Source organism: Oxyura jamaicensis, chromosome 2, assembly GCF_011077185.1.
Source record: "Oxyura jamaicensis isolate SHBP4307 breed ruddy duck chromosome 2, BPBGC_Ojam_1.0, whole genome shotgun sequence".
NCBI classification, from domain to species: Eukaryota; Metazoa; Chordata; class Aves; order Anseriformes; family Anatidae; genus Oxyura; species Oxyura jamaicensis.
The window spans coordinates 41,574,921-41,579,878 of NC_048894.1; the positions used below are offsets into that span (position 1 = coordinate 41,574,921).

General features: G+C 44.0%; 1 long non-coding RNA gene across 1 annotated transcript; it reads left to right on the plus strand.

Annotated features, from left to right (window-relative positions):
* The first annotated feature begins 241 nt into the window (after window positions 1-241).
* Window positions 242-3,319, plus strand: LOC118161110. The gene is made up of 3 exons (XR_004747859.1): window positions 242-984; window positions 1,222-1,254; window positions 1,446-3,319. It is a non-coding gene; the product is annotated as an uncharacterized LOC118161110 (long non-coding RNA).
* The last annotated feature ends 1,639 nt before the right edge of the window (window positions 3,320-4,958 follow it).

Sequence of the window (4,958 nt, forward strand, 5' to 3'; positions counted from 1 at the left end):
AACAACCCTCAGCCAGTCTTCACAGGAGAGGTGCTCGAGCCCTTGATCATCCTCATGGCCCTCCTCTGCACTTGCTCCAACGTGTCCATGTCCTTCTTGTGCTGAACGCAGGGCTCTGGGTGGGGTATCCTGAAAGCAGAGCAGAGGGGGAGAACCACCTCCCTCACTCACCCTGCTGGCCACACTGCTTTTGATGCAGCCCAAGACTTCCAAGGCTTTATTTATAAATGAAAATATCCAACAGGAAGGTGTCCTGGACACAGTGTGTTATTCTTTAAATCTTCCTCTCTGGAGTTTGTTTGCTCCAAAAGCCACGCTCACATGCCAGCTCCATAAGGGTTAACCTGAAGGTTGTGTACTTATGTAATTACTGGAACTGAAACAGCCCCACCAGGAAAGTGTTTTACAGCAGAATACATTTGACTTTGGCATGGGAAAATAATACCAACAGCCACTTTTAGGCTCATACTTCTGCATCATATAACAGGAAGTGGTATGTGCTGCTCTGACGATACTGGTCTACCACACCAGTTCCTCTACAGAAGAGTCACAGCAGAGCAGGAAGCATAGGCCTAGCAGCCCATATCCAGGTTCTCCCTCAGCTCTGCACAACAGTAAGGCAGCAAGACACGCCAGGCAGGGCTGAGATGACAGCAGCATTTGGGGTACACTGCTGATGACATCCCCTGCTGTGATAGAAGCAGGGCACCGAGGCAGAACCGACTGCAAGGCGGCAGCAGAGCAGAGGAGGAATGACCTAAGATGAGGTATGGTGTAATTACAATTAATCCCTCCTGGCATAGCCATACTCTCCCCTTGACGTCACTGGCAGGAGTTCAGTTTGCATCTAGAGCACATTTCGCTGTACAAGCTGAAACACAGCTTTGGGACCATGAACAGTGGCCAAGGTTGGACAACTGCACCGACAAACCCTCATGGCACAGTAACAGAACCTCCTCCTACAGAGAAGGAGACCATGTGAAGGTAAGCTATCATCATGTTACCTGGCACTCATTTCCTTCTGCTTTTTCCACCTAGCGAAATTCAGAGGTGTTAGTCATTGCAGACCTGGTGAATTATTTTCACCAGTGGTTCTGCCAGCAGTAAACGCTGATGTCTTCAAAATGTTTTGTGATCTTTGATGAAAGCATGCTAGGAAGTCCTCACTGCTTCCTTTTTATTTCAGACTTGTCTGAAAAAAATGTATTTTTTTTCTTTCAGAAGGGATGACGAGCTCTGATCATGGGACCAGAGGTAAGTACTCTTTCATGGGGATTATTCTGAACTAAAAGGGGGTTTAATTTTAGCACCCTTCTTCCTTAGTAAACAAATAGTAAGAAGAGACCTTATGTGAACAGACATGTACACATCCTTATTATATCCTGTCAGTGCACTGTTTGGTAAGATTATACTGTCATATGACAACAGACCTATTTGTATTACAGGCTTCACTTGAACAGAGAACATGTTTCAGCAATTTGGACTTCTAACAATTCGATGGGTGGGAGCACTTCAGAGAGAAGATACTGACAGGCCTGTTTAAGCAGGTGGACAGAGAGAAGCTGTGCATTAATGCTGAGGTGCCCAGCTAATAGAACTCAGTCTTTTCATAAGAGTAAAGATAAGTATATATAAACAGTTTATTTGTTTTCTCTCCACAGATCACTCCAGTTGGCTTCAGGCAAACAGAAGCCACAGCATCCAAGCCCTATCCAAGAGGAAGAAATTGTTTGCATCCTCCAGTTCTTGGTACAGATTCACTGAGCTGAATTTGTCCAAGAAGTATTATTGGAGAACTTGCCTGAACTTCCAGGGCACATATAGAGGTGGTCTTAGCCCACCAGTTCACTGAAATGAACTAGTTCTGGATGGCACATATTTTATTTCTGCCTGTTGGCTTCCTTCCAGTCAGTCTCAAGGTGTTGGCCAGCTCAGAAAGGGGACCTCTTCAGCTGCTGAGATCAATACAGCCCTCAGTAAAGGAAGGAGTAGGAGGCGGAGGCTGCCCAACATAACAGGTTATAATGGCAGTGGCTTGTTACCCTGGGAATGCAACTGGGTGCTTTGCTGAGCAGAGGCAGCTCCAGGGTTTTGATTGGTGAAACACCCTTCAGTTAGCAGCTTTGAACAGGACTCCCAGTAAAAAATAGCAGGGATGTCGTTGACGAGAAGGCTGAGGATAACATACAGGAGCTCCAGAGTGACCACACACAGCTGTCTGAAATCCTGGAGTTGTTGAAAAATTCTCTCTAATCCATCAGTGCAGAGCAGAAGTGCTACATAAGCAGGAATCTGAGTTTACATTGCAGCAAAGATAACTCATTTACATTTCCTGGAATCTAGTATTTGTGCAGAATATCCGTGTGGTTTCTCCACTGCAATGTCACCTGTTAGTTCTACGGTTTCAGCCACAATAGTTTCATACAGCAGAAATGTTTTTCCTGGCCACAAAAGATTTGCCTTGCCCAGATACCAATCCCCTCATATATTTATCTTGAGGTCTTAATGTGTCTGGCCCAAGGAAACAGAAATAAAAAAAAAAGAGCAAAGAATTAAAAACAAGCAGAGAGGACTGAAAAGGAAACTGGAAAACAAAGATCTAAAGAATGGAAAAGTGAACTAACATCAAAGATATCAGAAGAATAGCTCCAGCTGCAAGAATAGGAAGGTGTGGTATGTAATTCTTGTTTACTTTGTATACAATAGAGGGGTACCAGCACAATTCAGTGGAAGGCATTATTATTGCTTGTGTGTAACACCACACCTGAAATGGGGAGTTTCAACTTCACCAGGCCCAGCTCTTCCCCGAGGAATCATCTTCACCCGCCCCACTGAGCTCCCTTTGGTAGCTCCTAGTAGACTGGCATTTTGGCATCTCCCACATCCTTTGCCAGTGTGTTCACCTGACTCCAGAAGGTGCGTGGAGAGAAGGGTCAGGCTCGCTGTTTTTAAAATGCACTAAAGCAAACTCTGAGAAACGTTAACCCTAGGACATTGACATGGTTATTTAAGAAAGAAAGGACTGGGCATTATGCTGCTAAAATCTGTTTGTCATGGGTTTAAGCCAACATGTTTTCTTTGAAGTTTGGGCGGGTGCATGACATGGTCAGTTATTGCAGCTCAACAGCTGGCAACTGGTTAAACTGCAGTAGAGCTGCCACTCTGCATCAAGAGGTCCCAAACGGCAGTGCAGCCCAGACAGATGGACCACACAGCCTTCAAGCTGCAGCACAGGCTCACATTCATAGAATCACAGAATGGTTTGGGTTGGAAGGGACCTTAAAGATCATCTTATTCCAACCCCCCTGCCATAAGCAGGGACACCTCCCACCAGACCAGGCTGCCCAAAGCCCCATCCAGCCTGGCCTTGAACACCTCCAAGGATGGGGCATCCACAACTCTTGGCAACTTGTGCCAGTGCCTCACCACACCATCAGGAGCACCAAGCGTTATACCTGATTCTAACTAAAGGTTAACGACATTTAAAGGACTTACTCAATGCCAGGCTTTGTATGAGATATGGTGGCACCTAATTCCACTGCCACGGAGGAACTGGCCACCTGCCTTGCTAGATGTAGGCTTTCATGCTTTACTGCCCGGTTTCCCCGAGAAAAACAGCACAGTTCAACAGGATCTTGGATTCCCTGTTAGAGTTGGTTTTAGACAAAAGATGAATGGGGCACAGTAATACAAGTAAATAAAATGTCAGTTGGTTTTTAAAAAAAGTAAAATAGTTAAAGTGGAGCCTGTTTTAGTTCATACCTAAAGAACAGGGAAATGTTGAAGCAAACTGCGAGAAGATATATTCAGAGCTGGTAAGAATGTTATACAGATTATAAGAATTTCATCCAAACCTGACAGTCTGACATTGTCACTGAAGCTACAAACTAGGTAAGACTCTCCCAGAGTTTATACATTTATAAATCAGAGTTATAATAACCATGTTTTTTCAAATGGGAAGGAAAACTAACTGCATGCTCCAGGGCCTAGTATTTAGAGATTGTGTTGTAACAAGGAGGAGACTGCTTTGAGGAAGAGATTGTCTCACACATACTAATTAAAGACGTGTTGTGCCTTCCCCTACAGCATCCCATACTGACCAGTGCTGGAGAAGGGGAATTGCCATGCTGAAACACGCCTGAAAATGCATCAACTCCCATGATTTTTGTGAAGGTGCCCTGAGCAGGTTGGGTGGAGTCCTTGGGGGAGGCTGGGCCATTAGGGATTAATTCCCTAAGGGCCCTGATAACTAAAGGAGAGGAATAAATAAATAAATAAATAAATAAATAAATAAATAAATAAATAAGGAAAAATAAAATGATTCCCAGTTGCTATGCATTTTTTCTATGACCAAATCAAATGCAGTCTCCCATATCACTCTCAAAAATAAATGCTCGGGAAGTTCAATGGAACTAGGGAGTTCTTAACTTGCATCTGTTCTGAGGTATTGAAGTGCCAGAGCAAGAAAAGCAGACAGACTTAACTTCTGCTCCTGGCCCTGCTAATAACACACAGGCGGTTTGCCCCCAGTTTTACCATCTTTCAACGGGGAACAACAAAAGAGATGTAATGCTGTAAGCAACAGGCATTACACATGGCCAGCAGAAATGGGATTGTTTTGTGCTAGGCTGTTCTAGAACTGTTAAGAATTGGGGTTTTGAGGGCTGTTTTGTTTGGTTTTAGTATATGCTATATACTCAGGCTATGTTTTCTACCTAAATCATATCCAGACTCCATTAGTTACCAAATGTGCAAACCATACAATTCCTGGGAAAGAAAAGACTATTTCCTCAATGCATCTCTACTCCTTCAAGATTATGCACTATAGCTTGTCTAGATACCATTGTTAAGGCCAATGTGACAAGCATATCTAAAGCTGGATCTGTGCAAGCAGTACCCCTAGCAGAGAAAGATTAAAAGGGAAAATGCAGGCAAAGTGGTCAAAGTACACAATAGAT